Source organism: Hipposideros armiger, unplaced genomic scaffold (genome assembly GCF_001890085.2).
Source record: "Hipposideros armiger isolate ML-2016 unplaced genomic scaffold, ASM189008v1 scaffold_559, whole genome shotgun sequence".
Classification (NCBI taxonomy): domain Eukaryota; kingdom Metazoa; phylum Chordata; class Mammalia; order Chiroptera; family Hipposideridae; genus Hipposideros; species Hipposideros armiger.
This window is the reverse complement of record NW_017731909.1, coordinates 1,150,555-1,162,100: the sequence shown is the minus strand read 5'-3', so window position 1 is coordinate 1,162,100 and position 11,546 is coordinate 1,150,555. Positions and strand designations below refer to the sequence as shown.

The following is an 11,546-nucleotide window of genomic DNA, read 5'->3' as shown; positions in this document are numbered from 1 at the left end:
TTCTAAAATGTGTGACAGAAAGTCTAGAGACACTAAGCCCCTAAACATACTTTTAGCTGTAGTGCTTTTTTCCGACTCTGAATTGTATAGAGTTAGTTTGAATAGCCTCTATAATGTTAAACCTTCAATTCAGAAAAAGGGGTTGGGATAAAATACTGAAACAATCTTACTTTAAAAATGAGGCCTCGATTTGTCATATTTTAAACTTCTAACAATGTTTTCCACCTTTGTAGGAAATGTGTGTGTAGTTTTGTGGTATGATTTTAAAATAGCTCTCCGTGACATGCTCACACTTGATTAATTTTTTAATTTATTCTTTTCCCTTGATACTTAAGCTCACATCTGTATATTCAGGAAGAGCAAAAGTTCTGCTCTCAAATGATTGACTTCTTTAATCAATTCAATTCAGGTTACTAATAGCACTGCGAAGTTAAACAGATGCCCGGTTGAAACTATGTTAAATTGAACACTGTCCTCTTCATTATCTGAATTTCATAGTCTGGAACATTTGCAGCAAGATGCTTCTATAAGTCAGGTAAACCCCCAAATTACAGGACTGGCAAGGACCTGAGAAATCACCACATCCAAACTTTTCATTTGATAGTTGAGGAAATGGAAACTGAGATTGGTGCAGGGACCTTTCTGGGTCACTCAGCTGTACAGTCACCCTTCACCTGGGTTTTTTGACTCTACAGCTGGCTCCGTCTCAGGCCGCGCTCCCCTTCCCCGGTCACCTGAGAGCAGGACCATTTAGTATTCTATTCTCAACTTGTAGCCTTTGTCTCTCATAAGAAGTATGTGTAAGAATCAAGTTCCTACTGGTTCCCTGATGATCCTTTCTAACTCCAGCTTCATTCAATTTGTGGTCTGAACTGACACATTGATAAGCCACAAAAATCGATTGCCTTTCGAGACCTAGAATAAGTTCATTTTGTAACACAGAAGCTGCGTGTTACCTCAGGTTCCAAATGAACTAAGCTTTGTCTTTAGCAGGCTGGTCTCAAGACTAAATACCTATGGAGGAAATACAGTGAGTGACACAGAACCACAGCATTATTCATAGAAAGTATTCTTTCGTGTGTTTTTCTTACCAGATATCTGTATGCCCTTGGACAGAAGGTTTGGAAAAGATGGAAAAAACGTTACTTTGTTCTTGTTCAGGTTAGTAAATTTTTTCCCTGTTACTTAATTAAGACAGCGGTTCTCAAACTTTTGCCTATGCGGGTTATGTCTATCCATATTCGCTGTATAAGAATTCAAAACTGGAAAAATTATTAAATATTTAATTCATTTTAAAATAACAGTAGTAAACCCGTTACGTGCTAACAACACACGTAACATTTTTATGTAGCATAACTATTTTCCACACCAAACAATTTAGTGAAATGAGTGGCATGATTTTATACTTTTTGCACATCTCTTTAGTGTTGGCTTAATAGAATGCAGCTGTATTTTCATATAAGCTCCTACTTTCAGTCTGTTACAATCTCAGATGAAATTTAGCCTCTGGAAACCTCCACCGTACGTGCATGAGAGAATAACTGTGAAAAAGGAAGATGATGTCTGAATCTTATTATAAAAATAATGTTGACCTCGCAGGTCCCCTGAAAAAAATCTTGAAGAAATTCAGGATTATAGGACCCTAGCTTTAGAACCACTGCGTCATTCTGATAGTTCAGAGATAAACCATAATGCATAGAAGCACTCATTTTTATACAAACATGCCATATACATCACTTATTCACATAATGATGTCTGTAAAACACCTTGACTGGTCCATTTGTTTTTCATAGGATTCTGAATGTAGACAAATTACTAGGATACGCAGTTTGTCTGACTCTGTTTTGGGAAGGAGGGGGTGTTTTTTTGTTCTTTCAGAATCATGGATAACCTTTGCTCATAGAATATACTCATTCAGTTAAATTTACATTAAAGAATCACTTTCTATTCTATGATAAATTTAAGCTGTTTTATTCCCAATGAAATATATGGAAAGAGGCTCTCTCGGAATTCTTAACAGAATACATCCTGTAAAATCGCACTGATTCCTACCCACACATTAAAGAAGCTTAAAATGGACTAAACCGGAATGACACAGTGAAACACCAAGAATAGAAAACTGTCATTTACTGTCTTCCAGAAAAGTAGGCATCTGTCAATTGTTGGATAAATAATGCGCCATCATGGCATGAAAATTTCATGAAATGTATAAAAATTTAGTCAAAGGTAGTTTTATCTCCATGGCAAACAGCCAACCTCTTTTTTTCGTGGCAAAACTGTAACCTTCCCTTATAGGATTAGAACCAATATTTGATCAACTAATTTACTAGAAGATACACACACACGTGCATCTTTTGATAAGAAGCCCAAGCACTCGCTTTGAGTAAGGGCCCCTGTTTGGAGTTCTGGGTGGTCTGTCTTCCAGAAACCTCACCTCTGGGGCGTCTTCTTTGATTTCCAGGTTTAATGTCTTCACATTGGCAAAGGAACTTAAATGCATTTACCAAACTGAGTGCAGGGCTTCCTGGACACATTGATTGTATTCTCTTCTATAGATGCCTTGCTCACATTTATTTGACAAGTTCGTGTGAGTGACTTATCACTATCAAGTCTTTCTAAAACATTCAACTGATTTTTCATAGAAGCATCAGCTTCTTATACACAGTCATTCATGCGTTTATATAGAATCTGATTTAATTCCATAATTTCAATAGTTTATGTTACCTGCATGAACAATCCTAGATGACTCTTACTAAGCATAGAGTTTTACGAATAAGTCATTATGCTTTTTAAAATTTTTCCCTTTTTAATGAATTCATTCTTTTTTAAGAGCAGTTTTAGGTTCAAAATTGAAAGGCAAGTACATTTTCCCCATTTATCCCCTCCACCCACACGAGCATCGCCTCTCTGGGTCCATGTGTCACCAGGGATGAACCAACACTGACACATCCTAGTCCTCCTAAGTCTGTAGCTTACATTAGGGTTCGCTCCTGGTGTTGTGCATCCTATGTATTTGGACAAACATATAATGACGTGTCTCCATCATTGTCATATTATACAGATTATTTTCATTGCCCTAAAGCTACTCTGCGCTCTGACTATTCATCTCCCTCCCCTACCCCCAGCAACCACTGATCTTTTTACTGTCTCCATCGTTTTGCCTTTTCCAGAATGTCATATAATAGGAATCGTACAGTATATAGCCTTTTCAGATTGGCTTGTTTTACTTAGTAATGTGCAGGTAAGGTTTTTCCGTGGCTTGAAAGCTCTTTTTTTTTTTTTAAGCACTGAATAATATTTCATTGGAGGAATCACAGTTTGTTTATTGATTCATCTCCTGAAGCATCTTGGTTGCTTCCAAGTTTGGGCAGTTATGAATAAAGCTGCTATAAATATCTGTGTGGAGATGAGGTTTCAGCTCCTTTCTGTGAAAACCAAGGCATACAATTGATGGGTCATATTCATCACGTTTTAAAGAATGAATCAGAGAGTGTTCATTGGGGTAGAGATCTGGTTAAGTGACAGTGGGCTAACAGTCTTTCTAATGGTCGTTTTAATGAAAATGAGGCTTTATTAGATCAGTCTTTAGAGGTCAAATTGATCACCGGATGCTTTTGGCAGATGAGGGTCAAGGTAATTGTCTACTTGATTTTCTAGCATTTGATCACAAGAATCAAAAGCTACAGGACAAACTAATATACTTTGATTATCACCCCTAAGAGGGTTTAGAAATGAAAGAAAAATTCAAATACTTTTAGATCATTGATTGATATGTCTTTGAGGAACATTAACCATGTCTTTGGGTTGCTAGAAAGTTCTCCTGGGAGCGAAAATACATTTAGCATTTTATAAGGCAAAATTCAGTTTAAACCAAAGTAGGTAAACCCATGTACTCCAGAATTAAAATTTGGGAAAAACACCTCCAAACCATGAGGAATTCAGAGTTATTCTGCCGGAGGCATCATCATAAAATCTGAGGTTATGTTTAAGCATTATATCTTTACACAGACATATGGACATACATGTACTCGCACAGGGCATCCGATGCCCAAATGTCCTGAGGTAGAAATCCCAGTACTTGGCATCTTCTCCAAGTTTTAAATACAGTTGAACCTTCCTTTTGATTCCAAATGTATTGGGAAGACACACTGAATGCACACTCTTCAAAATCAAGATGGATATCTATAGAGATTGAACAAGAACGACTCGTTGGGAGAAACCAGGTAGATTTGATTCGTATTTTTAAAGCTCGCTCTCATTCTGTCAGCACACAGCTCGTAGGACCGTACCTGCAGGCTGTATTACCGAAAGGTGAAGGAGTCATTTTTACAGGGAGGACAGTGTCCCCCTGCTGTGTCGCTGCTGCCGTCAGCAGAATGGTGCTCTGGCGATAATGTGAATCTCATCACCACTTGTGAGTGTGTCTTGTATGAGTGAGATAGCTGGACACCAGCCATCAGCCCAAGAATTTGTACTCATAAAAATTGATCGAGCGTCAGGTTTGGCTGCTGCAAACCCATTGTTCACAGTGAAGGCTTGAGGAGCTGCTGAGGTGACAAGACTTTTCCGAGATGCTCACATAAACATGAAAATCAGAGTTGAAAGTGGGGAAATGAATTATTTGTTAATGTGGGCTGTTTATTTAGCTTCTAAGTAAAATTAGTTTTGGTCCCCATTTAGATTTTGAAGCCAGTCTAGTTCCAGTATTAGATTGTCATTTTTTTTTAAGAGGCTGCATTTTTTTCATGAAGGTCAATTTTGGTTCATACCAAATTGAAAGAACAATAACTTAGAAGAATATGTTTGAAATCTTACTGAAATTAAACTTATATATGTTTCTTATTCATTTTTCTTATGCTTATTTAGCGTTTTATAGTAGTATTAGATTTGGAGGCTGTCGTTGAGACAAAGTACTTATGATACTAATATATTTTAGTTCATTGTAATAAAACCATGTAATAGCTTTAAAATTATCTTTATATTTATGATTTAACCAAACTGAATTATTTCATAATTCTGTATTCTGCCAATGTCCCTAGGCATTGAATATTCTGTGGTAAATCCAAAAATTCCTTGAAGCACTCATCTACTAATGTAACCAGTGCTGTGTTTCATCTGATATTTATTAAGCAGCTCTGTAGGCATTTATGTTAAGTACTTTTAACACATTATTGACTCCTCAGAATAAGGTATGTTTGAGGTTAGATATTATTATTCCCATTGCACAGATAAAATTGATGTATAAAGGGGTTATATCATTTACCCAGGATTATACAGTCAGTATGTGGATGCGTCAAGGGGTCCAATCCAGTTCTGTCGACTCTAGAGATTAAGCTCTTATTTCCTCTGTCATAATGCTGTGATTACATTGATGCACATAGCTGCAGTTGATCTAAGATGAACAGATACATGAATAATCACTGTGGATCATTATTTCATGAGGTACAAAGCAGTCTTACTACATTAAAGAAACAGCCAGTGTGTGATGGCATAAAAAGTCCCGCGCCTCACGGAGGCCACTTACTGCATGACATCACTGAAAACAGAAGTAGATGTCTGTGTTGTTTTGGCCCTGTATCAAAGTGTTCACTGCTTGTTGTCGATGTGTCAGAATCATGACTCGAAGTTGCTGCAAACAACAGCAGGCTATCAAGACGTAATGTTAATTACCTATCAGCTGAGTTGGCAGAAGATGTAAACAGGCAGCCATGCCACTGAGTGATCTAATGTGCTGCAAACATAGGAGGAGCACTCTGTTAGTGAGATGCTATCAAAAGGTGCTTTAAACTTCAAGAAGTGGCTGCCCCCACCTGTTGGCCTCTGAAATACTCAGCACACATGGAGATCCAGTGCTGCAGGCTGCTGTCAGGTATCTGAGAATGCCACTGCTGCATGAAAGCATATGGTGTAGGCTTAGTCCTAGGACATCAGCTGACGTATGCTTATAGTACTGTGAGGTGAACAAATATACTGCTTCAGACCCAGAATGCCAGATAGTGACTCGCTAGCTTTCTATTTTAAATTTACTTCAAATTTACAATCCCAGGACCTGCTCAGTGTAGGATAAAATTAAACCATACAGAAATAGTTATGGTCAAAAATGGGAGGCCCCCGCCTGTACCCATCCCAGCATCGCCTCCTTATTCTGTTCTCCTTCCCAGAAGTAGCCAAGTAACCACTGCTAGAAATGTGGCTTTCTAAACTTTCATCCTTGATAGAATCTTGCCATGCATAGTTCTTCTGTGAGTTGTTTCGATCCTCTTTAAAAATGTATCACTGATGAGTTGCCATGTCAACATATAAAAATCCAGTTTGTTCTTTTAAATGCATGATATGATTCCACAGTATAGATTAACATAATTTATGTAACAATTCCCCTTGTTATGACATTTCAGTTCCCTTTTTTTAAAATCAAACAATGCTAGAATCAATTTAAATACAATCCTTATATACTAATCTTTGTGTGTGGGGGGGAATATATCTATGGAATTGAAATTGCAAGGCTAAATTCATGGATACCTGTAATATGAAGAAAGATTAGAAAGATTTAGATGACTCATCAGTGCTTAAATATTCATCAAAACTTTGGCTTGTTTTTTTTTCATCTAAGTCATTTTTTTATGGTTAGTAAGTAGTCATTGTATATAAAGTTGCATGTGTTTTTTTATCTTTTAAATGCACATCTCTAATATGAAAGACAATTGAAAATTCTATTGGTTGTGGGGCTTATTTGGAACAAAATGTCAAAGAAAAGTAATTTTTTCTTATTTTAGGTTTCATTTTTAAGATAGCTTTTGCTTTGTAATAATTGGGTTTTCCATAGGAAAAAAAAAAGATAATGGCCATATATATAATATAGATAGACTGTATTCCTGAACATTAACAAACTGAATGCATTTACTCTTCAAAATACTTCTAAAATATACGAAAGTTATCACTTACCTATTGCTCAAGAGCTAAAAATATAAAAAGAGACAGAGAAGGTGGAGTGGGAACAGGGCTGGATTTGGGAAGGAGAACCTCATGGATCGGTCAGCGATCCCAGTGCAAAAATTCCTCTTTAAAGTTTAGGAGGCTTAATTTTTTTAAATTGTTCTTTACAGTACTCTGTTTAGAAATGCTGTGTGTATATATTTATATATGTGTGTGTATACATATGTATATGAGTATATATAGTGTACCTGCGACATAGTAAAGATTGAGTGTTTGTTGAATACATGCATATCACCTATTCTTTGATTTAGGTTCTTCCTCAGGCCTCAATATGATACACAAAATTGACGTACATTCGCGCGTACTTGAGCTTATCTTCACATGGACTCCTGCACTGGCATCCTAACTCATCTCTCTGCTTCCACCTTCCGCCATTCGCCTTACCGTCTTTTCTTCTCATGGCCAGAATATGAGTCATGATGCATAACTCAGGTCTTGCCCATTTGCTGCTTAAATCCACCTCTGACGTCCCATCCCACTTAGAATAACCCTTGACCATCATGTAGGGAAGGCCCTCTATGCCCTGGCCCCTAGCTTCCTCTTTGCGGGGTGCTTCTCTGTCACCCAGCAACACCTTGACATGTTGTGCCTCCAGACTAAATGCAGTGCCAAGAATTGGAGTTCAGACCCTCCAAGTCATCAGCCCCCCATTTCCAAAGGTACTCAAAAAATATATAATATAGGTTGATTTAGTGTGGTTTCTGTGCAAATATACCTTCAAATGGAGTCCCCTACAAGTCTGCAGCCCAGTTGATGTTTCGCTACCCCATCTTTCCGTTTAGCTGCTCTGCTTTCATTTTCTCCATGGATGGCTCATTCTACCTTTCCATTTTAGGTCTCAGGTCCAGCGTCACCTCAAATGGGCTTTTTCTGCCCACCCAATCTAAAGCACCCCTCCACTCCCTGTCATATTATCTTGTTTTATATTTTTCAGCGCATTTATACTTAATCAAAATTATTTCTATTTATGTATTTTTTATTATCTCTTTAACCTTTCTAAAATATATGATCCATGAAACTAAGGACCTTGTCTTTCTTATAGTCTCATGAATAGACACTAAATATTTGCTAAATAAATGAATCTATGTGAATCACTGTGAGCATGGTTTTTAAAAGACTGCCTCTCCTCTCTAATTTATATACACTGATTGCTAAATCTTTTCTATGCCATTTGGTCAAGACAATAACTATATATTCCCCTGAAATCCATCATGATCTTGAAGATGTATTCATTTTCCTTGATTAAATTAAGCTCTGGGATTTTTCTGTTTTATTTTAATAACTGTAACAGCACCTTTGGCCTCTGCCAAGAACATTTCCAGCTAAGGAGTGTTAAGCCTTAATCTTTACTGAAATTAGATGGTGGCAGTTGCTAAGCTGCCAGCTGTTAACATGATCCCTGCAGTTGGAACACAACACACAAACCTGAAGCCTGTGGTCTCCAAAAACTAAGAAGCAGCACTTACACGTATGGACACAGACAGGTGCTGAACAGGTTGGCGGCTGAAAACAAAATGGAGGTTTTCCAGGCCAGATGCAGATCCGTTGTGGGACCCCAGCCATGTAAGTTAAGGAGCTCTGGCTAATAAGGCAGTGATGCTCAGACCTGATTTAATGCTGCCGTCCTCAGATTACAGGCTCTTTACATCCCCCAGTTCTCAACAAATGCATTCTTTATGGAATACTGAGAGTGGATCGGGTTAAGGAAATTAAATGTTTATCATTACTCCATTGTTCCATAGAAAGGATTTTCAGTTGCAATACAGTATATTATATAAGTTTTGTTCAGTAAAATAAACTTATAGATTAGAATAGGTCAGATCACCTGTTTCTGTATAACTCCCTGGCATGTGGTGATGGGGCAGAGCAGGGACCTCCAGCCAGGAGCACAGGGAGCTGGTGACCTCCTGGTCCCTGTGGTTTATCTTTCGGCAGCCTAGTGTAAATATTCATGCCAGCTGATACTGACAGTAATTTCAGAGTGTAATTTCTCCAGATTACCTTTAATCTAGATCAGCAGTTCTCAACCTGTGGGTTGCGACCCCCTTTGGGGGTCGAATGACCCTTTCACAGGGGTCGCCTAAGACCATCGGAAAACAAAAAGATATTTACATTACGATTCATAACAGTAGCAAAATTACAGTTATAGAGTAGCAACAAAAATAATTTTATGGTTGGGGGTCACCACAACATGAACTGTATTAAGGGGTCGCAGCATTAGGAAGGTTGAGAACCGCTGATCTAGATACTGGTTAGCAAACCAGGAGCTGCAAAGTATTAACACTCTTCAGAAGGATTCACTTGAATTTCCACTACAGGTTCATTATGAGGTTTGCCTCAGGAATGGGATTTATCATGACCTTGCAAAAGAGATGGGTGAAAGTGAAAGTTTTGGGGGGGATACTAGAGGAATCAAAAAAAGTATCAAATGCAGCATCATTTTATGGAAATAGAACTAGGAGCCAGTGCGTCAAAAGGGTGATATTTTGGGGGCCGGTCTAATGGCATGTTGGTTAGGAGTTGGCTTGGGACACCAGCTCTGAGCAGCAGGGCCCTGATTCGGATCCCACATGGAGGCCAGTGACACTGCGCCCTCTACAGCTAAGATAGTGACAGCTCGACCTGGAGGTGGGCTGCTGTGAGTCACTGGCGACGGTGTAGGCTGCAGCCCCTGCTGCAGTGGGCTGCCGTAAGTTACCGTGTATGGCTGGCAGCCAGCGTGAGTGGCCAGCAGCCGGTGTGAGCTGCCGAGAGCCGCCGTGAGCGGCCCACCGATGGCCGGCGAGCAACTGCCTCACCCGGGAAGAGCACAATGAAAATACCAACATGGGCCAGTGAAGCGACGTCCTCCACAACTAGACTGAAGAACACACGGACAGCAACTTGTCTGTTCCCCTTCCCCAATTCCCCAATGCTGTTCCCTTCCCCCAATTACCCAATAAAATCTTTAAAGAAAAAAAAAGGGGGGTGATATTATTCATAGTTAGTTGCTTCTGGAGCCAATGTATATGAAAGCCAAACTGCACATATTTTAGTTGTCTCCTGGGTCGGATTTTCTAATTGTCAGTGACAGCTTTGTTAGTCACTGGTATTTTGTTAGCTTTCCATCTGTACTCTTCATTAAAACTTGAAGCCGCTATCTATGATGGATTCTGGGTCCTCTGGGTGACTTTTGAAATATTAGAATTAACAAAATGTTAAAAGAAGTACAAAATAAAGCAACTATTTAATACTCTACCATTTAAATCACCATGACGTCCGAAAGTAGGTGATCCCTCTAAAGCTGCAGGGGGTTTTTGTTTGTTTTTTTTGTTTTGTTTTGTTTTGTTTTTAGTATCTCTAAAGATCTTGAAATTGGTACTTAAAATTTTATATATCCATCATATTAAGAAATAATTGTTATTTAAGGCTAACTGGAAATACAATACTTAAAAATAAAGCATAACAGCATCTGGACCTATACTTCAAGTTATATAAAGAGAAAAAGCAATACTGATGTAAGCATTTTATACAACATGTAAAAAAAAATAAGTAGCCTTTTGACAGGTAATTTTTAAGGCTAGATCTTAAAAGGCAAGCAAATTTTTAGCGTTTTAGGTGGGTTACACCTATCAAGAGTAGATTCTTTAATGCATGACAACATATGTACATAATTTATGTAAAGAGTTTTAGAGATTAGTCAGTTTTTGTTTTAAGTGTACAATCATTTTTAAACTATCCATTAAAATATATATGCAAGATCATGTCCATTAGAAGAAGAGGGAGTGATGTCTGAAAGTACGTTTAGAGGCATCTACACTCTTTCTCCCCTCCCTCAGTTTCTTGTTCATTTATGTCTTCATTTGACAAGTTTCTTCAACAACAAAGTCATTGTGTTCTTAATGGACAGAACAAACTCCGGGAGAGGTAGGGGGAGAGAGAGAACCACTTGAGGCTGGGAAAGTGGAAGGCCAAGCGTGACGGTCGGCACTCCTCGGGGCGTTCACAGCGTAAAAGCGTGTGGCCAGAACATCAGCTCAATCCCCAAATCCTTTGCCTTCACCCTGTTACAACAACAAACTGCATCTCTAATGCAAAATGAAATGACTCTTGGAAGACACAAAGAATACAGTGAGAAAATGATGCTTCCCTGACAACTGGATGTGATTTATTGGGTCGTGGGCGGGCGGGGGGAGGGCTGCTGCGTAACAGGCAAACATTGTGCTCCATCCTCTACGTCATTTACATCTAATTCTCTCAAAACCTGGTACTGTACATTATTTTTGTCTCTGTTACAGAAAACCTAACTGAGGTATGTAAGAGTGAAAGTGATTTGCCCAAGGTTTTGCCAAAGATAAGTTGAAAAGAATAAGGATAAGTCATTGAGGGGTAAATGAAAATGGGACTTACTTCCCCTTCACTTCCAATTGAAATGCCTTAGTATGATTGTCTTCAGAGTCCTTTTCTGGCCACATTATCATAAGTAGACACCCTTCAGTGTCATTCTCTTTACTCTGCTTTATTTTTCTTCAAAACAACTCACCACCCAAAGTTGTTTTAGATATCTCTTTATT

General features: G+C 38.5%; 1 protein-coding gene across 1 annotated transcript in view; it reads left to right on the top strand.

Moving 5' to 3' along the window:
- Positions 1–1,099: 1,099 nt before the first annotated feature.
- CADPS2 (calcium dependent secretion activator 2) overlaps positions 1,100–11,546 on the top strand; it is a 196,045-nt gene continuing 185,598 nt past the window's right edge. Inside the window, exon 1 of the mRNA XM_019623705.1 lies at positions 1,100–1,161. The gene's annotated coding sequence lies outside the window, so the exon portion shown is untranslated. The remainder of the gene's footprint in view (positions 1,162–11,546) is intronic.